The sequence below is a fragment of the Canis aureus genome, chromosome 17 (assembly GCF_053574225.1).
Source record: "Canis aureus isolate CA01 chromosome 17, VMU_Caureus_v.1.0, whole genome shotgun sequence".
Classification (NCBI taxonomy): Eukaryota; Metazoa; Chordata; class Mammalia; order Carnivora; family Canidae; genus Canis; species Canis aureus.
In genome coordinates, this window is record NC_135627.1 from 51327044 (window position 1) to 51351943 (window position 24900).

Below are 24900 nucleotides of genomic sequence, written 5' to 3' on the forward strand. Positions count from 1 at the left end.
ATTTCCTACAAAACAAATACGAATTAAGGAAATAATAGAATATTATGCACGTGCGGCAGTAGAAGGTTGCATTCTATGAATATTAAGCAGCAATTTTGTAGTTAACGTTAAATGACCATCCCGGGGAGAAATTTATAGTTACCGAATCTGTCCAGAAGCTTGTAGCTCCTTTCCAATAAACTTAATAGCAGACAAAGCCTGTGTAAACTTAAATTTCAATACTGCCTTTCCCCTCCTGTCTGTTCTCTCAGCTATGCTCTTTGCTAACTTCGTGGCTGTGGTCACAGAATATAAATACCCTTATCTCATTGGTGAAGCACTTTCAAAATCCCAAGCATGTGACATACGGACCTCATTTCTTCTTGGGCTTATCAAACAGCATGATGACTGGTACTTGCTTTTAATTTTAACCAAGGGTTTTGGGTTTATAATTTTTGTTTCCCCAGCTGAGAATGACTAAATCAATGCTTACTTTGGAGTTGATTGTATTTGGATTATTAAACAGTTAACTTAGGCATGAAAACACACAGTAAGCTACTCATTTCTTCCGCACCTCAGGATTGGTGAAACTTTTAGCCAAATATTGCTAACAGAAATATCCCTCCCTGGATACTGTGCAAATGCTCTTTTTTCTTTGCCCTGGAGCTACATTATTTGCAGATCTTCTTCTTTGCTTTACAAAATTCTACATCCGAAACCCCTGTGCTCTGCAAAGGACACTTCACTGTATCAGGGCTTTCTTTCAAACGACAAGAGAACTTGCAGGTTCTCAGTCAACAATTGTTCAAAATTTGTCTTTACGTCATCAAGCTTATTTCTGAGGAGATTTGGTTCCCTCTAAAGTGGAGTCTCTACAAATAGTGGCTGTTTCTAATAGTTACCCAGAGGTGACTTCTTGTTCTTTATTCTGATCGCTCTGTCTCTTTGAACTGCACTGTAGCAATTGGAAGGATTTTATAAATCCTAGCCTGGATGGGACCAGGTAGAGAAAGAAAACCACCTCTGGGTTAACTATAACCTGAACAAAACATCCCTTATTGTACAGAATTCACTACATCTAGGCTCTTTCTTGGATACACCTATCAACATGAAGAAGGGAAAGTCGTTCCAGGCAAAAGAAATCACATGTGCAAAAGTGTAGTGATAAGAGAAAATACACTGCCGTCCAGCGTCAGGAAATTGGTCACAGATGGAATGGTAGTGGTAGATGTCACAACTCCCCAAAACAGGGTACTGTTTTCTGCTCCGGGCCCTGGATGAATGGACTGTCCCTTGTGGACAGTGGACTAAGGAAAGGTTGAGAGGGAGGAATGGTGCAAGGCTCGACAAGGGAGACTTTCTTTCTTTGCACCTGGCACTGTGCATATGCAGATGAATGACAGCACGATGATGCATCACATCGCATCGTTTTAATAGCTCTGGTATACCCACCCAGCTAAGGCTTTGGTCTTGGTCAGGCAGGAAACAGGGGTCCATTGTAATATTTTAGGCATGGAAGTGGGGAGGGCAAATTTGAATTAGAGAGCAAGACCAGAGTGAGGCAAGATCCCCTGGGAACTACTGCCATAACCCATGCTGAAAGTGGCAGAGGCTTGAACTAAGGCAGTGACTCGGGATGGAGAGACAAGGAAGAGCTTAATGAGAAACCGAATGTTCCCTGTAAGGTGTGAGGGCTTAAGGACTCAAGGGTGACACTGACTTAGGAAATGAGTCGGTTTCTGCTTCAAGGGGAGAACAGAGAAAGAGGTGATGCTGCGAGGAGGAGCAGGAGCTGAGCTTTTGACTTACTGGGCGCCGGCGGATGAACCTCACAACTGACCACAAAGGTGGGGGACACACAGGCCAACACGGTGGCTTCCCGGGTTCCTCCCTTCCTGTTGGCGGAGCATCTCCCGGGAGGACACCTGTATTTCTGCCCAGACCCACACTCCACCCTTTAATAGACTTTTCAACTCTTCTCAAGAGATCTTAGGAACTGAGGACTCCACCTGTCTCCAATGTGGCAACAAGTCCCCGCCCGAGCTCCATCAGCAAGTTCAGATCACCCAGGTGAGGTGCAGAGCTGGGCCTCCAGCTCCTTGAGAGCAGCTGTCCTCATCTTCCTCTTGGGCCACACAAGTGGGACGGAATACAGCATCTCCCAGCCCACAGGGCTGCAGCTGTTTCTCTTTCCCATGGTCTCTCCTTTGCCCCAGAGTCTCTGATACCAGAAACCTGGTTCGTGGGCCTCACTCCAGCTTCTCCCCAGGCCCAGCACCTGCCTTGCCCCAGCCTCAACCAGGTCCCTCCTGTAATTCCTGTGCTTATCCAACAACCTCCTGCCTGGACCCTCTGCTTCTCACCTGGCCCGTTTTCCAAACTGTCCCCTGCTACATTGCCAGGAGGCTTTCTCAAATGCAAAATCTGATCATGTTGCTTAAAATACTTTCACAAATCTATATTCTTCTTGAGGACAAACCACAGATTTCTACCCGAGGCCCTGAGGTCTTTGATGTTTGGGTTTTACCCATGTCTCCAGGGACATTTTATAACCCTCCCCCTCACACACTGTTGTGGCTGCTTTGCTGTTTCTCCCTTTCTGGCTTTGTGCTCTGCCCTGATCCGACCCTGCCCTATGCAGATCTAGTCTACCCAGGGATTTATTTCTTCATAATTCATCAAGGAGACCTTTCCTGTCTCCAGGCAGAACTAGGTGCTCCCTTTTTGACCCCCTGCAGCCCACCGTCAGACTCATTTGTTTATTTATCTTGTCTCCCTCTCAGACCATAATGCCTTTCAGGGCAAGGACCATGTTCTTCCCCCCAACCTTTGGCATGGTGCCTGGAACAACACAGTCCTCCTTTAGTAAATGTCCATTGTATCAGTAAATGAACAGATACAGGAAGACAAAGATCCACTCCTATGCTTCTCCTGGAAACTGCCTTGTATTTTTTACTATCTCTTCTAATGATATAGCATTTACTTTCATTCTGAGCTTCCTGACAGCCAATGCATAAAGGGAAACAATAAAGGATATGGTGCTAGTTTTCTGAAAAAAACCAAAACTTTCACTTCTTCAAAAGAGACAAGCTTTTTCCTGATAATAAATTTTCAAAGGAATTCATCACATGAGTTCTTGCGCAAGGAACATTGAACAACATAATGGGCAGTATCTTTAAGCAGTCTTTACAGAAGCTACAGAAATATTCTCCACTTCACTGTTTCCAGTATTAAATGCTTTATTAAAAAAAAAAAAAGATAAAGACCTAGCACTAAAACATGATTCATGAAAGAGTTTCCCCTGGGAAGGGCTGAACTAATGAGCACCACATTTAGAGCTTTCTGGTGATCAAGGATACAGTTTAGCACATGTAGGAGACTGTATATTTATAAATCCCATCTCTCAAATATCAGTTATCTCAGCTCGGCTTTGACAGGAGCTAAATGACAGCCCCAAATTGGATTCTCTGAATGCTAGAAAACTCCCACTCATTCAAGGGTAGCTATTTGTAGCATGTAAACTTTTGCCAGTCTGAGACAAGAATTTGGCCCAGTGAATAAAAAATATAGAAAAATAAATGTTCAGAAACTGTAGGAGGAGGAGAGGTTCCTGGTTGATTGTCCAACCACAGAATTCAGTTCTATTGCATTGCATAGAGACACTCAAAACTAAAAGTTAGCAGAATGTGGGTTTATCACTGGTCCACAAGCTCATTAAGACAGTAAGAAAACAATCTTTCTATGGCTTGGTGTCAAAAAGCACTAGTCACCAGCTCCTCCCTCCCATCCCCCGCCACCGCCCACAGCCTCTACCTATGAAGACAAATAGAAATTCTTCAGAATTAAAGCTCTAGGAATGGGACCCTGGGGAGCAGGAGGGGCGTAAATTGTCAAAGGAGGAGTAAGATACCGAAATAGCTAACTGTCCTTCAGAATGTTCTGCACAAAACATCTCATTCAGTCAGCACCCTGCTTGCAAGAGGGAAGCAGAGGAGCAGATGAGAGAGTTCAGGATCAGACAGGCAAGGGGGCGGAGCAGTGCAGCTGCAGATTTGGTCAGCTCTGGTTCCCTCAATGCATTGTTCTAACAAAATATCTGAGTGAGGCAGAGTTGAAATTCAGTTACAAGAATAGTCATTACAGCCATCATCAGAACCCAAAAAAGACTTCCACAAAGACAAAAAAAAAAATAAGCAAAAGAAAAATTGTTGCAATAGTTGTTTTCACAGCTAAATTTACTAAATATTGAGACCTCTGATATAAAGAAAATGAAACGACTCTAACTTCTAAAATAAAGTTGCTAGAAAAAAATATCAGCAAAGCAGCTTTCTAGAACAAAGTAAGTGGATGTTGCTTCAGCATATTGATTGATACATAATCCAAACATATTGACTTATGTGTAATTAACAAAAGAGTTTAATTAATCTGCTGATTGAAAATGTCATCAATCTTATTCAAGTGAATTTTAATTCAAAGATAATATCATTATGAGTATTATGCTCAAGTAATTTTATTTAATTAATCATAAAACTTGTCCTCACATATGCCTTTAGCCTCAATAAATCATAAAATAGCTGACAAATTTCCTTTCTAGGAGAAAATTAAAGATACCAATTTGAAGCACTTTGTTTTATATTATTGCTTGATGTGTTCTGAAATGAAAATGCTGTGTTTCAAAAGCTACCTTCTCTCCTTTTCTCCCTACTTACATAATCATATAGGATGGCAATTCTTTTGTGAGCTTTCCTATATCCATGAATAAAATAGACTTCTCTGAAATTTTTTAAAGGAAAGGATGTGTTTTCTCAGGCTTGAGAAATATCTGAGCTTGTTTTTCAGAAACCTTGGCAGAAAAACAAGGAGCAACTACTGAATAATCATTCAAATGACAAGTCTTCATTAGGTTGAATTACTGAAATGAAACTATTTCGGTAATTGTTATTCCTCCCTCATCCTATGTAGCAAGCTAAAATGAACAAAATACACTTTGGGTCTAGAAAGCAGATCCCCCAAAGCCAATTAATGCTCCCAAGCTAGTAGGATACTAATTAGCAATTATTTCTGCCCAGTGATGCCCAGGCATCCTGGGTTGCTAAATGTTCCCCTTGTCCTAAACCGCCAGGGAACACTCATGGAATAGTGATAGTTCTTTGTAGGGTGGCTTACAGAATGTGTGTCTGAACCCATACTAAATGCCCTCCTTCCTCATCCCTGAGGAAGATAGATGAATGCCAACAAGGAAAAGCCAAGACAGGTAGAGGCTTAAGAGGGACATATTTAACAAAAGGAACTAAGTTGCAATTGAACAGCCTGCAAAGGGTGACAAGCAATGAGAAAGAGGAATACAGGTAGGAAGACGTAGGAAGACGTGTGGGGAAGAGACAAGCAGAGAGAATTTCTCCTCCTCCCCACCAGTGTGAATCAAACTGCAATTCACCCGGTGGGACCTAATTAAACCAAAAGTCACTCTCCAGAAACCCCCAAATCACTTGGAGATCCTGTTGTCTTTAGTAATCGAAATGCCCAGAGAGCATCAGTGGTGTGAGAAAAGGTAAGTCCAATTTTGAGGGAATTCCAACTCATTTTCAGGACACTCGATCTATTGCCATAACTCTTGTTTCCTCCTCCAAGCACAATTTTCCTAGAACAAATAAAGAAATCGAATGCTTTTTTTTTTCCTCTCCAAAGGAAAAGCTTAAAATGTGAAGCGGCTTTTAAAATCTCTTTTTCATTCATAGGCTACAGAGCCCTTTAAATTGATGCGTGACAGTTCTAGGAGATTCACTGGTAAACAACGGTTCTCGTCACCAGCACATTTTTTTCTAGAGAAGATTACATGATTTTTCCCTTTATTGAATTAAATCTAACAAATATTTATCGAGCGCCCATTACACCCAAGGTAGTATGCTGCAAGTTATAGAAAAATCGCCTATACAATAGTGCCAGCCTTCAAACATTTGGCCATTGGAAGGATGAAAATGGAGGATAAAATAAGATGAGTAGACCCATCAACAAATGACTCTAACAGAGGCAAAATAATGGAAAGGCCATAAAAAGATACAAACAAAACGAAATGAGGTGTCAAGGAAGGTGTCTGTTCAGTCTTTTATAACAGAGTACCATAGACTGGGTGGCTTACAAACAACAGACATTGAGTTTCTCTCAGTTCTGGAAAAAGGAAGTCTAAGATCATGGTGCCAGCATGGTTGGGTTCTGGTGAGAGCCTTCTTCCAAGTTGCAAACTGCCAACTGCTGGTTGTACTCCCACAAAGAGGAGGAGAGACGGGAGGAGAAGCAAGCTCTCTGGAGTCTCCTCTTCTAAGGGCACTAATCCCACTCAAGAGGGCTCCACCCTCATGACCTCATCAAATTCTAATTACCTCCCAAAGTCTCCATCTCATTATAGCATTGCATTTGAGGGATAGTTTCAACATCTGAATTTGGGGGGAATGCAAACATTTAGTCCATAAACCGAGAGAGATGATACCTGGCTTCTTTGGGGGTATTCATTTGTTCATTCAAAAAATCATGTCATGTGCCCTGCCCACCGCCTATGTCCTGTGCCAGGACAGTATACAGTGAACAAAACAAACAAAAAGGAAAAATAATAAGATACCAGCTTGAATGTCAGGTATATTTTTCTTTCAATGGTTTATTGAGTATCATTTTCCCACATGCTCACCAATATGTGGCAGTGTCAGACTTTACTTTTTGCACACAGAAGGTAAAACATCTTGTTGCCTATTTTAATTTGCATTTTCCAGGGGCACCTGGGTGGTTCAGTGGTTGGGTATCTGCCTTTCGCTCAGGTCGTGATCCTGGGGTCCTGGGATCAAGTCCTAAATCGGCCTCGCCACAGGGAGCCTGCTTCTCCCTCGGCCTATGTCTCTGCCTCTCTCTCTCTCTCTCTCTCTCTCTCTGTGTGTGTGTGTCTCTCATTAATAAATAGATAAAATCTTTTTTTTTAATTTTGCAAGTAAAATGGAAAGCTTTTCAAATGTTGTGTGTTTATTGTTCATTCACATCTCTACTGTGACTTGCTTCCTATATCCTTTGATTTTTTTCTATATTGTTTGTCTTTTTCTTATTCATTTATAGGAATTTTTTATTCCAAACATTGATCCTTTCTTATGTAAACAGAAAATATCTGCTCCTAGTCCATAGGTTGTTTTTAAACTTCATTTATAGAGCACTATGCCTTGTGGAGTCAAATTTATCTGGCTTTTCCTTAATAGAATGTGGTATTTTACTTTTTAAAAATTCCTTCTTTATCTTGAGTTCACATTTTTTTCAATTATTTTCTGTGGAGGTTTTTGTGGGGTTTTTTTGACATGTTTTTCCTGGTGGTTTCTTTTCATTTCCTAGAGTTTCATTTTTCGCATTTTTGTCTGGAATTTGTTTGTGTGTGGTGTGAAATAGTGATCAAATTCTCATTTTCTGTTCTTGAAGAAAGTCAGCTGTTTCAACATCATGTACTTCATAGGAATAGCTTTCCCCCACTGGTGTGGATGTCCTTCCAGTAACAAATCAAGTGCCATGCCTAAGTTATTTTCTGGGGTCTCTCTGCCATGCACTGATATGCTTATAAATTCCTCTGATATTCTCTATTTGCCATGCTTTCACTTTCCTTATGTATGTTCTTGTCTTGGTTTTTGTGGATTAATCACATTTTCTTCATTTTCCTTTACTCATTTAGCATTTTAATCTATGTTTGTTGTTTTAGTAATTATACCTAAATTTCTCCTATATGTGTATCATTAATATACACATTTATAATATGCATAAAGTTTTATATATGTGTATATATATAGAGAGAGAAAGTTAAATTAAAATTTTTCTAATAAAGGCTAAAGTTCATACATATATCTGTCATCCTTCTAAACTAAATTAGGACCTTGTATAATTTAACATTCTCCAGAATCACTCCCCTGCTGTTGTGCTTTGTTTATTTGTTTGATATTTTGGATAGTTTTGTTTTCAGCACATATGATGAACAATGTTGTTATTATTCTCATTGATTTTAATCTCAATTCTCATTTAGATTTACCACCATAATTTACTTGTTCCCTTTGCTGCTTACATTCTGCTTCTTCCTCCCAAATATATTTTTCTTCAGACTAAAGTATATCATTTAGCAATCTTCTTTAGTGAGTGTGATCTATCTCATGTTACTGGGGAAAGTAAACTTTCTAAGTCCTAGCAGGCCTAAAATGTCTTGTTCTTACTCTCACTCTTAATTTTTTAAATAGGTAAAACAAGCACCTGACCCAAGACTAAAACATGAAGCACAAAATATCCTATTCATTATAAAGTTTTAAATCCCCAGTCATTTGCCTTTAGGACTTTGATAATCTATTCCATTGCCTTACGACAACTATCACTGCTAAGAAGTATGCTGTCCATCTTACTACTGGAGGTTATAGTTTACCTTTTTATTCTTCCCCTCCATTGGCTTTTAGGATTGCTCATGATTCTTGATACTCTGGGCTTATACTACTGAGCGTCTGGGTTTGGAACTCATCCATCTATCAATATCTATCTGTCTGTCTGTCACCAGTTTTCCTACTTCTTAGCCTCCCAGTTGAGTAATTCTAGTTTGTCTGCTCAGGCACCATGGGGTTGACCAGTCCCAAACCAGTGATTGAGCTTATGGTCTCTGGGTTCCTGTTGCACACGAACCAAAGACATGGCAGCATGTCTTTGGGCTCTGTGCTTGCCTGTAGCACAGTCCCGGATTTAACCAGGTAAGATGGCTCTCACCCTTGGCCTGAGGCAGCCGCTTATTTCAGGCTGCAGCCCCTGTATAGTGGGCAGTGATTATTTTTCCCCTTCTAAGGAATTGAAGCACTTTTCTAGCTCAAAGTCTCACATAGGGTATTCAATTTCTGAGGCCCCCCAGGCCAACTTGCAGGTTTTGGACTTAACTTCATTTCCAAGATGCTATTCAAAACATAACCACTCAAGCCTCCCTTGGCTGCAGGCCTCTCTAGAGCCACATGGCTTTCTTCCTACTCACCACTCTGAGTTCCCTTTATATTTTTAGCATTGGACAGCCTCCTTGCTTTTAGTGTGCATTTTAACTTTTAATGTTTAAATGCTTTACCCAGCATTTTTATTAATTTGGATGGTGAAACATATTTTATTGTGCTCAATCTATTCTCCTGTCCAGGATATTTCTTAGTGACATTTCTTAATGTCACCCAGATTGGAAACCTGAGAATCAGAGGATCTGTCCCTCTTCCTCAGATGGTCAGTTATAAATCCCTACTTGTTCTCTTCCCAGAGATTTCTCAATTTCATGTCCTCTTTTCTTGGTCACCTTTATTACTGCCAAAGCCACTTCCCTGGTTTAAGTTATCAGACTTCCTTACCTGGGAATTTTCCGTCTAGTAAAAAACTGGGGGTGGGGGGTGGATGGAGGGGTGGTCCAAATTATATTTTAACAATTAAGTTCTTATTCTTTTTCATCTCCTTAATCCCTTCCAATCCAACCTGTATGATGACACCAAATTAATATACATATTTAAAATATTTTATTTCTGATTATAATAGTATTTTATTATTCAATACAGGGCATTGGGACATTGGTTAAACTTTTTCAATCAAAAAAAATAAAAAACTTACATCCCAATATCACACCATGTGCAAAAATGCCATATTATAGTCTGGAATCCATAAAAACATCAAAAGAAAAACATAATTTAAAAATTAGTCTAGTGTGGAAAAATCTTTCCTAAGCAAGACACAATACCTAGAATTCATAGAGAAACAAATTATCAGGTCTTATTGCCTATAAATTTTAAATTTCCTTATAATAAAAGTGAAAATAAACAAAGTTAAAAGGTAAGTCCCAGATTGGAAGACATTTTTGTAAATATCACATATTAAAATGACAAAGGCACATCACATAAAAAGATTCCACAAATTAATAAGATAAAAATGAGAATCTCAATTTTTTAAATCAGCAAAGGATTAAAAACTGTCAATTTCCAGAACAAGAAATACAAATAGAAAATGTGTATATGGGGATGCCTGGGTGGCTCAGAAGTTGAGCATCTGCTTTTGACTCAGGGCATGATCCCGGGGTTCTGGGATCAAGTTCCATATCAGGCTTCCTGCATGGAGCCTGTTCCTCCTCTTCCCTGTGTCTCTCTGTGTCTCTCATGAATAAATTAATAAAATCTTAAAAAAAAAAGAACAAAAAAAAAAAGAAAATGTACATACGAAAAGATCCTCAGCTTCATTAGTAAGAAGGGAGATGGATATTTTTAAATAAAATTTTGGCCTTAGAAATTGGAAAAAAATAAAATATTGATTTCATTCACTGAAAAACGGCAGAAGAGTGAATCACTGGGGCTATTTTGGCTGTCATTTTTGACAGTATTTTTCAAAATTTTAAATGCTGTATAGTCTTTGACCCAATAATCCTTCTTATAAGAGTTTTAAGAAAACACTTGCACATGTGCACAAAATTCATGTATAAAATATCCTTGAAGTGTTACTTGTTATAATGATTTCCTTATATGAGGGAGTGGTTAACGAAAATTATATTACATTTATTCTATGGAATACTATGAAACCATCATAAAGAATGAAATAACCCATATGTGGAAAGAGTTGCAATGTGAAAATATAAGTCATCAGACAGAGGCATAGCATGGTTGTATCTGTTTTATAACTAACAAAGTTGAATCCATGCATGTATCTATGTGTGTGTGCACACATGAATATATTTATGTGTGTGTTCACATACACACAAATATATAGCAAGGTAAATGAGGGACTGAAAGAATAAACTAAACTGGGGCACGTGGGTGGCTCAGTGGTTGAGCATCTGCCTTTGGCTCAGGGTGTGATCCTAGGGTCCTGGCATCGAGTCCCGCATCAGGCTCCCTGTAGGAGCCTTTCCCTCTGCCTATGTCTCTGCCTCTCTTTCTGTATCTCTCATGAATACATAAATAAATTTAAAAAAAAAAAAACAATAAACTAAACTTATCAGAAAAAAATCTAAGTTGGTGGGGAAAGTGGTCAGAAAAGCCGAATTCTCTCTGTATATGTCTGAACTTTTTAATCCTTTTGATAAAAATACATTCATGCAACACAAAAACTAAAGCAGGCAGAGAATCTTGAAAATACCAAAAAGGACAAAGAAGAAAATTAAAATCACGTATAATTCCATAGTCATCTTACTTAAATGAAAATCCGATCACTACACATGTACAGATAGATCAATGGCTTCTCCTTCCCTATGAGATCAACTGCAAATGCCTCCGCACTTAACATTCTTATCCCTGGCCCCTTCCCAGCTTCGCATCCTCTTCTCCCTCAACTAGTAACCTAACATCTGACCAGGACTTGAAGTTTTCTGAATACATCTGCTATTCCTTCTGCCTGAAATACACTCTCCCACCCTTGGCCAGCAACCAGTTGTTGGTTCTGTATTCCCTCTGCTGCTTTATATAATGGTACTTCCCTGAATGCTTTTCCTCTCCTAGTGTTGGTTTACCTCCTCTGCTAGGCCATCAGCATCTGAGGGAAACAATTCATCAATGCCTGCCCCTATTCACATACCTACCCAGTGACTGGTACAGGCATCGGCTCCTGGTGGGCCACTCGTGAGGTGATGAATGAGTGCATGCATAAACGGAGGCATGCAAGCACCAGAGAAACATACAAGAAAATAAGGATTACTGAGAAGCAGTGGAGACTCAGCTTGAAATGTATTACATTTTACTGCCCAGGATCCAAATCCATCATTTAACTCAGTTCCATCACTTTCTCAAGCAACACCTAACACCTGGAGAGCAGAAGTGGAGCAAAAGGGAGAGAGCATCAGGGAAAGTTGCTTAGGGATACAGTGATGACAAAGGGGCTGGCATCATTGTGGAGTGGTGCTTAGCATGAGGATAAGTGACTGGTTGTGGCTGGTGATGAAGCAAGAGCTAGAGTGACAGCCCCGGAGCTGACTAGCTGAAGTGAAAGAATTGTTGTAAGGTGGGGCTCAGGGAAAAGCTTTCCAGAGCATTCTTTCCCAAAGTAGTGCTAAAGTATGTAAATAGGTATTTATGCAATGGGAAAGTCTTCCATGGCCAAGGATTTGGGAAACCCTGAATTCAGTAAAGGTAGAGACAATTCTCAGAGCAGGATTTCTCAGAGACCTGACTTTAGTAAACTGCTTTATGAAATGTCAAAAGGGTGCTGTACCAATGTTTACCAAATGTATTTGACCTAGTGTATCAGGTTGCTTGGGTGGTTATAACAAAGCTCCCTAACCTGGCGGCTTCAACAACAGAAATTTATCATCTCACAATTTTGGAAGCTGCAAGTGTGAGAGCAAGGTGTGTGTGTGGGGGGGGGGGGGGCGGGGGTTGGTTCCTTCCAGAGGCTGTGAGGGAGAATCTATTCCAAGACTTTCTCCTAGCTTCTAGTGGTCTCCTGGCAATCTTGGACAGTCCTTGGCTTATAGAATCACCCTAAATTCTGTCCTCACATTCACTTGCCATTCTCCCTGTGTGGGTGACTGCCTCCATATTTTCCTTTTCTATAAAGACACCAGTCACAATGGATGAGGGTTTCCCATTATACAGTAATGATCCCATCTTGACTTGACTGATAACATCTGCAACAACCCTATTTCCAAATAGTCACATTCCAAAATTTCAATATATAAATTTTAGAGGGAAACAATTCATCCCACAGTGAAAGATTCAACCCCAGGTGAACTGTGGAGACCCTGGGTCTCAGGGCCTTGACTCAGCCAGACCTGAAGGAATTGCTGAAGGTTCTTGGTCTTGTCACAAGAATGAATTTAAGGACAGGCATACAGCACAGTGGCTGAGTTACACATGCAGCCACCATGACTGGCCCAAGTCTAGATCTGGCTTCTTGTGGAGTGCTGCGAGGACCAGCCTCTGATCTTCCCAACAGCTGGCCTTGATTTCCATGATGCTCACCTAGGTTATCTGTTAGAACCTAACTAACTGCCTACGCTAACATTAGCATGCATTAACCTTTTGGCATGTAACTGTAGCAAAACCACTGCCTCACGGAACCCAGTTTTGGTAAGATCTGCTAGAGTGGATTCTCTATCATAAAGTTCTTCCAAAAGAGAGCTAAAGATAGGGGCCTCCATTTACTGAGAGCCTAGAAAGCACCAGGCAATCTAGGAAAGGTGGTATGGCGATGAAGATTTTACAAATGAGAAATAAGAAATTTACAAATGAGAAAACATTCTGATCACTAAAGATACCCACCCAAGGTGACTGAGCTGTGTTTCAAACCAAAATCTGTCTCATTACCAAACCACTTCTCTCTCCACTCCAACTTGCTATTTCCCAAATGAATGTGAACATCATTAGAGTGAGATCCTTGCTGTGAAAATAATGGGGTTATTTTTTTCACCCCTCACGAATGCCTAATCCATACTGAAAAGTGGTTGAGATTTGAAACAAAGCAAAGGCAGCAAGGCTTCTTTCTCATCGTTGAAATAAATCTGTTTAATACGTAGGAAGCACTCCTGGTTAAATGTTTACCTTTTGAACCCTACACTGAAGGAAATGGTTTCCTGAAGCTTTGGCTAATCTTTTAGCAAACTGTCAAACTAAAAACTTGGGTGCTTCTTGATGAGGATTTTAACTGCACTATTGATTATAGTGCAGCTAGAATCCATTTTCAGACTTATCTTCATATGATTTAATTGACATTGAGAGGTATTTTAATTGAAACGTTAGACTTCCTCAGTAGAACTACCCTTTGTTTCTAGCAAGGCAATCTAGCTTTTATGCTTTTAATCGCCATCTGTTGTTCAATAAATGTCAAATCGTTCCTAATGGTCTCTCTAAGCATAGGGTTGGTTTTTTGTTTTTTTTTTGTTTTTTTTTTTTTGTTTTGTTTTTTAATTTGCTTTTGTACTCAGTGTTCGTTATGGGCAAATGAGTCCTTGCCGTAAAAGAGTGCCATTTCTCATGGTGCTTCAGTCCCATTAGAAGGAAAAAGTGATTAGAAATAAAGAGACAAGAGAAATGCTTCTTCTTTTTTTTTTTTTTAATTCTTCTCGGCAGTGGGGAGATTTAGAAAGTCTATAAAAATGTTTCCTCTCAGCACTGCTGGTGATTTTGCTCCCACTCAAAGCATAAAAGGAACAGAGACCTCCAAAAATCTTTGAGTTGCTTAAACTCTCTGAAATGATAGAAGCTAATATATTTAAAAAGATGGGTGAAAGAGAACATCCACTGAACTCAACCAAGTTCGAGATGTACCAAAGATCTCTTGACTTCATAAGCCAATGGGGATTCTCTCTCTCTCTCTCTCTCTCTTTTCCTACCTTGTGGGGATTTTGTAGAGATAAAGCAGAGGCCATACAAGGACTCCATTAACCAGGACCCCACAATGGATTCTGAATTGAACCAGCCTACTCTCCAGAGGTGGAGGAAGAGAATGGCCAGTGACTTCAAATGATGTCAGCAACGAGAGAAGGAAAGACCCTCCCTGGGGAAATGCAGAAAATTCTTCAAGAAAAAGAAAAAAAAAGCAAGAATTGTTTTGTTTTTCCTCATTAGCTTCCTAATACCCAGCATCCTCCATGAAAGATCTATCTTCCAAGGTTAGGAAATCAAATGACACTGGCTCATTGGAGGCCCAGAGATAACGATTATATGGCTGCTGGGAAGGGGGAGTGGTCTTTCATTGAGACTTGTGTGCATCAGGTCACAATTAGCTTGCAAACCAAGAAGTATGCTTGGTTGCTTGGATAAGAGTTTGAAATATTCTCCAAGGCTTGAAAGAAGTATTTTCTAAGAAGTAATTAGAATTGGTTGAAATACAGGGCTATAAATGGGGGACTGGCACAATTTTACAAGAAACAGATCATAACTCAACATTCTAATGACTTTTGCTTTAGAGAAGGTCAGCAAAGCTATTAACAAGGGAAGTGGGCATGCAAAGTTCTCCATCCCAGACTGTGACTGAACTTTGAACAAAGTTCCTCCATCAGGATTTTGACTCTAATTATCTGAGCTGCTGCCTTTGCTCAGGACCAAGTGCTGAGAGGGGCTAAATGGGTGGCCGGGCTTCTGACTACCATTTTGCATGTCTCTAGCCCTCTTCCCCCAAAGAGATAAGAATAAAGATGCTGACAAGTTCATTTTTTCAGGCACTATAGCCAAAAATACCATGGATTAATACAAATATTAAAGTCCTCCAGACCCAAGTAGAATTTCCCACACATTAAAAAAAGGAGAGGAGGCTTAACAGCAGTCCCTCTGTCACCCTGTCCTCTTCCCTGAGATACAGGCAAACACGCCAACATGAGTCACATGGCCACAGAGGGATTTCAAAGGGGGACCAGTCTCCCGTGCTTCAATTTGGAAACATAGCCTGGATAATTTCAAAATGAACTCACTTGCCCCACAGCTGCTGTGTGTTACTTGCGTACACATCAAATATACTCTCATTAGCTTTAAACTAAGGTTAGGGAATGTGTCTGTTTATTTTGTCTTTCTGCTCCCCATCCTTTAGTACTCAAAACAGTGCCTGGAATCACAACACATATTTATTAAATTAAAAATAAGAATTATAAACTGGGAGTTTTCAGAGGAGCTTCAGAGCAGCTTTGAGTTCTTCCCAATTACCCTAATCTTTCCCAGTGACCCAGGAATTTGGAGGGTGGGCGGAGGGAGCAGTATTCCCTTCCTATATCCTTCTTGCTTTCTTTAAAAACCCAGCACCCATCTTACTCTTTTTGTTCCTCTGGGGGTTCACCACTGACTCAAGATGAACTTGACCCTAGGCCTCTCCTTTTACAAGGCCAGGACCAAATTAATCACTAGAGTCAGTGTCAATTAAACTACATGTCTAGCTATATAGCTCTCCCCAGGTGGCCTCACTGAATTAAAACATTTGACCACTAGACTCCAGAATCAAAGTATTGTCTAGTCAAAATTATGAGGAACAAGAGGGAAATACATCTTTGGACCATCATACCTTCCTCCCTTGCAGATTATCTATCACTCCCTCAATCATAATGATTTCTGATGGACTATATTTATATGTTTTATAAAACATAAATACATATGTGTTTATATACATATGTATATAAATTATACATAAAATATAAGCATATAAATTTACAATTTCCCTGTGTATGATTATATATGTCCTACAATTATATATGTCCAAAATTTCCTTTGCTTCTAACACTAAACAGTGTCACTTCTATGTTGAACTTAACTCTTGTTGCTCTCAACTCTTAAAAAATTGGAGAATTAACGGATGGGATCCTTTAACCCAACTTCCCTATATCTGTGATGTCATTAGCCTTGGAGTCTGAGTTCCTGGGCCTATTTCTGTCCTTGCTTCAGCTCACCTGAAGTCTGTTTATTTTCTGATTCCTGTGAACTCTAGGCTTTCTTCTGTGGAACCAAGGTAACAATATGTTGCCTTAATTACTCTTCAAAGATGTTTATTGTGAAAGGATACCAGAATAGCTTTTCCAGCCCTCCTCCTGTGAAGAATTCTAAAGGTTAAGGCCTCCAGTAAACTGTGATTAGAAAAAAAAATCAACGAAGTAACTGTATAATCACTGCTATATTTAGCAGGCTAGTGATTTCCAGAGAAACCTGGCATTTCTGCCCTGCAGCCTCCTTCAACCCCTCAGGAAGTCTTCCGGCCAGAATCTGTGACGCTCTCCTAGCCCAGCACCTGGAGCAGGGCTACAGGCCTGAAATAGCTCAAAATACCTTAGCATCTCATATAACAAAAGGGAGTCCATCTCCAAAAGAAAAGAAAGAAAGGGAAATGGCTTACCATAAAATGGTTGGGTGAGGTAGTGCTGGTTCATAAAACAAAACTATTGTATAAAATTCCAGTGAGTTTTTTTGTTCTCTTAGGTTCTTATAAGGTAGAACCCAATTTCTTTTTTTTTTTTCTTTTTTTTTAGTAATCTCTACCCCCAGCATGGAGCTAGAACTAACAACCCAAAGATCAGGAGTCACATGTTGTACCAATTGAGCCAACCAGGTGCCCAAACAGCCTCCTTTCTTAAATCGCTCAAGACCCTATAGTAACTGGCCTAGTATAGTTGTATTCAGGGACTAATGTCTCCTACAGACTCTGGGATTCCCTTTTTGTGGTTGTACTACCCTCCATGAAACTATTTCTCTTTTCCCTTCTAGTATTGCTCTGTGCTCTTCCTCTTCCATTAAAAAAAAAAAAAAAAAAAAGCCTACTTGTCAGAAAGTCTGTCATTTATACCTTAGGATATATTGGATTCACTTGTGGGAAGAGAGATATAATTATTTAAATTATAATGGCTAACACGTATTTAGCACTTACCATGTGCGAGGAACCTTTCTAAGTTCATCTTATATATGAATTCAGTTAAGTCTCACAACCACCCAATGAGATAGTTTGCTATTATTTAATCCCCATCTTATAGATGAGAAAATTAAGGCACAGAGAGGTGAAAAAAATTGTCCAGGGTCGCACAGCTAGCTAGTAAATAGAAGAGCTGGGCTACACACTCAGGCAGTCTGACTCTATAAACCATGTTCCAAACTTCTAAACTATTCTATCTTTCACATACTTTTCACCACCATCACGTCTCATTTTTTTTTTTTTTTAGGGAAGATTGGAACAGAATGAGTGTTAAGTCTAGCCCCTTAGCACTGCCTTTTGATCCTGTCTGCACTCTAGCTATGCCTATTTGTCACAGAGGATCACAGGCACCCAGAAGATGAGACGAATGGAGGGCAAAAGGGAGAGAAGCTGGTCTTCAGAGCTATAAAAAGGAATGGAGAGCTGCTCTCTGGGCTTTCAAACTGCTTTTCTCTACCCCCAGAGTATCATCGTGGGAGAGGGAACAGGCCTCCAGGACCCCAGCTTCCTCCAGAGCAGCTCCACTTTCAGCTGTCTCACACACAGGGGCCTGGGATTTACACTGAACACAGAGATTCATAGCTCAAAAAGGTTTGGAAACCTCTGGGGATGGAGCAATCACCTAGGTGTCAGGTTCCTTAATTGCTAAGCCCTCCTCATGGCTGATTTACACAGCCCTGTACTCCCTGGAGAGGAAAGGCAGGAGGGTATAGACCAGGGCACATGCTGGAGTCTGTCTGCCAGTAAAATCTCTGTGACTGTCAGCTGTCCTCGCCTAAAGCAGGGAGAGTGTTCCTAGGAGAGGCGGACAATTAGGGAAGACTATGACTTTATCTTCAGCCCAGATAGGCAAGCTTAAAAAAAATGTTTCATGGTAAATGGAAATAAGACGACTCTATGAGGGCAGCCCGGGTGGCTCAGCGGTTTAGTGCTGCCTTCAGCCCAGGGCCTGATCCTGGAGGCCCGGGATCAAGTCCCACATCAGGGTCCCTGCATGGAGCCTGCTTCTCCCTCTGCCTGTGTCTCTGCTCACCCCACCCCCGCAAGGGTCTCTCATGAATAAATAAATAAAATCTTAAAAAAAAAAAAAAAGATGACCCTATGAGAACCCTCCAGCAAGCACAAAGTATTTGGAAACCCATTTCTTCCCTTCTCTTCAAAATTCCTTAATTCAATTATGCAGTGTCCTGCTCTGGTCCCCATACTATTTCTCACTTGCTTGTCTATGCCCCATGAAATTCTGAAGAAGCACCACAAACAGGTGTGTGTATGCATGCGTACGTGTGTGCATGCACACACCCATGTGCCTACACACACATGCTTAGGAGCTTGAAGCCAGATCAGCTCAAGACACCAGCTGGGTGGTCTGCCCTGGGTGTATTTCTCAGCAAGGCACCTGTAGATCAGAGAACCAACGTCCTGTTGCCAACCCATAACATAAATTTTATTCAGGGCACCCTCAGATTTACAGGCTCCAGGGCGACCAAAGAGTACAGTGGTGGGGGGAACGCTAGAGTCAGAATACCAGTGCTGGGATCCCAGTTTTGTCACTCACAAGATGTGAGATCTCAAGAGACCTCCTAACAGAACTTCTCTCTCCCCCAGCTTTCTCCTCTGTGAAATGGGAATAACAGTAGTGCCCATTGGTAGGATTGCTGTTCTAAGCATAAAGTGCTGAGAACAGTGCCTGGCACATGGCAAGAGTTAAATAAGCATTAGCTATATTTAGCTATGGAAGTGCCTACCTGCACCCTTGGCCGGCCCCTCTGTCAGCCTAGCCCTAATTCCATTCCAGCTACAGTAAGAGCTCCTGGCTGCTATTGCTGCAGAGTGCAGGTGGCCACAGTTCAACAGGAAGATTAGCAGCCTTCCTTGTTGGAGACAAACAAACAAGTTATAAGGTTCCTGGAGGAGGCTGGCACTTCATTAGGCTTTCTTCATAGGAAAATGGAAAACACTGCCTGAAGCATCCTGTGATCAGAACCAATATTCTTCATGCATTCACCACATATTTATTGAGCACATCTTTAAAATAATGGGCAGCTACATATAAACACTCCCTGTATAAGCGCTGTACTAAGGGCTTTCTATCCACTTATAACAATGCTATCAGGGAGGTGCTGTCATTCTTTCCAGTTTGTATATGAGGCTCAGCGAGGTAAGGCAACTTGCCACCAGTGACACAGTTCTGGTGGAACTAAAATTCCACCAGAGAAACACAAATCAAAACCACAAGGAGATAGCACCTCCCACCTGTCAGAATGGCTAAAATCAAACACACAAGAAACAACAGGTGTAGGCAAAGTTGTGGAGAAAAAGGAACATTTGTGCACTGTTGGTGGGAATGCAAACTGGTGCAGCCACTGTGAAGCATAATATGGAGGTTCCTCAGTAAATGAAAAAGAGGGACGCATGGGTGGCTCAGCGGTTGAGCGTCTGCTTTGGCTCAGGGCGTGATCCTAGAGACCCCGGATCGAGTCTCACGTCGGGCTCCTTGCAGGGAGTCTGCTTCTCCCTCTGCCTATGTCTCTGCCTCTCTCTCTCTCTCTGTCTCTCATGAATAAATAAAATCTTTTTTAAAAAATTAAAAAGAGATCTGCTCTAAGATCCAGTAATCACACTACTGGGCATTTTCCAAAAAATACCAAAAAAAAAAAAAAACCCCACTAATTCAAAGGGATATATGTACCTCTATGTTTACTGCAGCATTATTTACAATAGACAACCTGTGGGAAGAGCCCACATCTATCAATTGATGAATAGATAAATAAGTGTGTGGGGGTGGAATATTACTCAGCTATCAAAAAGAAATGAAATCTTGCCATCTGCAACAACATGGATAGAGCTAGAGAGTATAATGCTAAGTAAAATAAGTCAGTCCGAAAAAGACAGATATGTGATTTCACTTATATGGAGAATTTAAGAAACAAAACAAATGAGCAAAGGGATAAAAAAGGAGAGAGACAAACCGAGAAACAGACTCTTAACAACAGAGAACAAACTGCCAGTCGCCAAAGGGAAGGGAGTGGGGGAATGGGTGAAATAGGTAAAGGGGATTAAGAGCACACATATCATGATAAACCCTGACTAACATATAGAAGTGTTGAATCACTATATTGTACAACGGAAGCTAATAGAACACTGTATGTTCACTATACTGGAATTAAAATTAAAAATTTAATTAAAAAATATAATAAAATAATAAAATAAAATACCGCCAGAGCCAGAGCTTAGTTTTGGACCAGTCTGCCCCTTCTCTCCTGTCTGAAAAACTCAGCCTTCAAACCCACACAGACTGGCAAGGTGGCCTGTGTCCTTTCTTCCTCCTCTTCCTCTGTCATCTGAAAGGGGAGGCTGCAAATCTCAATTCCTTTCTCAAGAACTAATAGAAAAATCCTGAGGCTTCTGTCCACACAGCACCCCACAGCCAGAAGGGAACAATGCTGGAATAAGCATTGCTATTTAGCCACACAGAATCCAGGCTTCAGTTTAAACTTTTTACACAAACCTCCTCTAATCTCTCTGCCACCACATCAGACAGAAGGTGTGAAGAAAGGCTCCCTTGTTTGCAAACTGTACTAATGTAATTGTGATAAAAATTGTCTGGTATGCCAGTCCTAGCCATTAAAAACAACAACAAAAAACAATCCCAGTAGGTATTTTGGGCTGCTTTTAAGCAAAGAGAAGCTATAGAATCCTTTTTTTTTTTTCTTTTAGAGTAATGAAATCCTTTGTTTATTGTAATTAGCAGCAAGTATTTTGTCAACTGAACAATAACACTAGGCCCAAAGTATAGATAGTGTAATTACAGAGTATTCTCAAGGTCTCTAAAAATATTCATGGTGACATCCAGTCAAATCATGTCTACCCCTACCCCCCCACCACACACACACACAAAGAACTCAAGGATGCCTTGCTCCCTGATTTAGCTACACAATTTCCATTCAAACTGGTGAAAGTCACATAGCTAACACCCCATTCAGTTCTTTGAGTTTTTTTATTAATGTAAAAAAATCAAAATACATATATTAAAAAAAATCTGTAAGGCAAGTCCTATGGTCAAGGGCATTTTTAGCACAGAGGACCAGACAGCAGTTCCTAGAGGGGTCCCTCAAATACAATGTCGTTCAGGTGCTAGGGCGTCTGTGAACCCAGCAGTCCAGGAGATATGGTGGTCACCTCAGTTCACAGTGGCCCCTCTCGGCAGGGAAGATGCTCCCTTCCCCAGTTCGAAGAGCACAAGAGCATCCCAGGCCTCAACCCTCTCCTGTCTGCCCAGATTACCAGGTGGCCACAGGAGGTGAAATTTTCTGGCTCTTTCCTAGACAGCAATCCCTGTGGGTGTTGAGGCCTGGGGATCCCACACTCCTCCAGTGGCTCTATCAGGACTGCAAATCTCACCACACTCCAGGGCATGGCAGAGCCAAGGAGCACACACACTGGGGACTGTTGTGCTTGGGCTTGGGGGTGTGGCTCTGCTTTCAGCTGGATTTTAGACTTAGGGCCAGGGCATGGCCCTCACTGGACCTCCCTTTCATCATTGATTAGATAGTGAGGATAGTACTTATTCACAAGGTGATTGTGAGATACAAGTGCACTCACCACAAATGATGATGATGTTGATAAAGGGGCAGAAGAGAACTTTGGAAAATTTTTATGGCCTTGATAGAGGTGATAGTTTCACAGATGGATATTTACCCCCAAACATATGGAGTTGTATACATTAAATATGTACACCTTTTTAAATATCAGTCATACGTCAATAAGGCAGTTTAAAAACAAAAGAAATAATATATAAAAATACTTGGTAAATGCTCACTCAATTTCAGTCTTTTTAGTTTCTTTCCTCTTTTATGTAATTTTCCCATAACTTTTCCTAATGGAGTTAAGGATTGAAATGGTTGATTAACTATCTTGGCAATAATCTTTGGCAAAATCCTGGAAATGGTGAAGCTAAAAGAAGGATGGAATGCTTCCTACAGAACATTAGAATTCTACAAAAAATAAAAAAATAAAAAAAATAAAAAAAAAAAAAGAATTCTACTGGCCTATAGCTAATGATGGAGAGGAAATCCACACAGAAGGAAGTAAGCCTGGATCCTGAGGTTGACCTTCTCCTTGGGATCTTAGGGTGCTATCCACTGCCAGCTCCCCTACTCTCAGGAATCTGTCCTTCTCCTTTGTCCTCCAGCCCAGCATTGTACCCTCCACCAGCCCCCTTGCAATAAAGCAGAAACCTGGCCACAGGTCTTTTGGAAGATTACACTAATGGTGGAGGAGTCAAAAAGATAAATCAACAGGGGCACCCAGGTGGCATCAGACTCTAGATTCCAGCTCAGGTCATGATTTCAGGGTCATGAAATCCAGTTCTGCCTCATGTTCCACAGTGGGTGTGGAGCCTGCTTAGGACTCTATCTCTCCATCTCCCTCTGCCCCTCTTCCTCTGCTTGCTGTCTCTCTCTCTCTCTAAATAAAAAAAAAAGATAAATCAACAAAAAAGAGCAAGCAAGCAGTCATACCTGTTTTACACGATGTAGTTTATCCATCTTTAGTATGTAGCTTCAGTGGGAAGGCCTCCCTGCCTGGCTGCCCTTCTGCCTCCCTGTGGTGGAGGTCACATTTAGCCCCTGCCATCCTAGAGGGATCCTGTGAATCTCCATGCTAGGAATGGCCAGTTCACATCCTACATTCTGCATGTCTCTCATAGGCTGCTCAGGATAGATGTCACCAATCACAGCACTCTTGCTTGTTGAGTGCAGACTTGCATTTAATACTCAAGGTATCAACTACTAATCAGCCAAAGTAACATCAACTTATGATCCCAGCTTTACACCTCTCACAGTCCTTATCAAAGAAAACAGAGCCCTGAGAAAAAATTCCCTGTCATTGCTGATGAGGGCCCCCTTTTAAGTTCTGGTTCCCTGTCTGAAGACTACCTAATCTTGAAGTGAGTAATCTGCCAAGAATGACATACATCAGAGGAGCCCACACCTGACCACAGATGTGCCCCTCTCTGCTCACCAACTCAAAACCACACCTTCATATGAACATCAATAAGAGAAGGCTTCTCACAGGAGTCTCCTCTTATACTTTCTACCAAACCCTCAGGCCCAGAATTGAAAACACCAGATGCCACAGTATTGGCTGAAAATGGACACGTTCATCACGTTGTCATTACTCAAGCCACAGTTACCCTCACTGGAGACAGAGAAAAGTGCAAGCCACTAGTTGGTTAAAAGAATACTTGTGCCCCATACTAAATTTTCTGCCCTAAAACTAGGTGAACACCTACTAGGAATATGAAGATTCTTGTTCTGGAGTACAGGTACATCAGGGCCCAGGCCGGTGTGAGGGGATGTTAAGAGTGCTCATTCTTTTCCCAATCTCCCTCCCTCTCCACTTACTGGTTCTGGTGAGGAGCAAAGGCACTACGTGCCTACTAAGTATTTAGGTCATTAAATTTTCACACAAACTCTGTGAGTCATATACTCTTAATGCCCATTTTATAGATAAGACAACTAAAGCTTAAAAATCTTTCCCAAGTGCACACAACTTGAAACAGGTGCTGCACAGTTTCAAATCTTATGCTCTTCCTAGGCCATGCTGGCCCTCACGTCAAACCCTGCAAGGCACAGTCAGAGGCCACACCCAAACCCAGCATGGTCCCAACCAGAGTCCTACTGCCATCAACTATGGCCTTAAGACATATAAGAAAAAGCCTGACCCCTCAATGGAGGACTTTGATAATATTGTTCACATAATAAAATATTGTGGGATGGTTCCCCAGAAATAACTAGTGATGACTAAATGCTGAAATCTTCTGATGACTCAAGAATCCTACCACTGCCTCTGTGGTCATCACCTTAATGCAGACAAATGAGAGTAATGGCTAATGACCCTTCTTCCAGACCTAAGACTTTAACCACAACCAGCCCATTGTAAGTATAAGCTGTCTTCCTCTGAATCAAACCTCAAATCAGTTCACTTTTACCCCCCAGTGGTCCCACCAACCTGGTCTGAGCCACTATCATATCCTTCGGGAGCTGTAAATAACTCCTCTCCTGGGTTACTCTGTTCCAAACTCTTGTCTCCACAGCTGTCAAATTCCTTGCAGTTAGAAGCCAATAACTTCTCCGAGAACAGAATTCAGTCACCCTGTGATGGCCTCCAAGCTTCTACCTATGCTGACTCTTGCCTACTCACCTCATACCTTATTTATGTCCTTTCTTACGGTTTTTCTACCCATTTCCAGCGGAAAGTGTCTCATGGGAAAGGAGACTTTTCTATCTTGTTAAATATGTGACTGAATGTTGAATATATGAATGAATGTTATCTGTGACATGTAGAGAAATACAAACCCACCAAAAAGACTTGCTTGATTTATTGAATTTGAGGGACTAGAGAAGGGTAATGACCTAGAAACCAGAAGCCTTGGGTTTGGTCATTGCATTGCTACTTCAATTCACAGCATGAGTCTGGAAAGACCTCTTAACTGTCTAGGGCCTCAGTTTCCCTGTCTATTAGTTCTGCCTTTTCTGTGAACAGATA

At 41.0% G+C, this 24900-nt stretch overlaps 1 long non-coding RNA gene across 1 annotated transcript in view; it reads left to right on the forward strand.

The window, feature by feature from the left end:
* LOC144287971 (uncharacterized) overlaps positions 1-17149 on the forward strand; it is a 111710-nt gene extending 94561 nt beyond the window's left edge. Inside the window, exon 3 of the long non-coding RNA XR_013355901.1 lies at positions 14321-17149. This is a non-coding gene — a long non-coding RNA (uncharacterized LOC144287971). The remainder of the gene's footprint in view (positions 1-14320) is intronic.
* The last annotated feature ends 7751 nt before the right edge of the window (positions 17150-24900 follow it).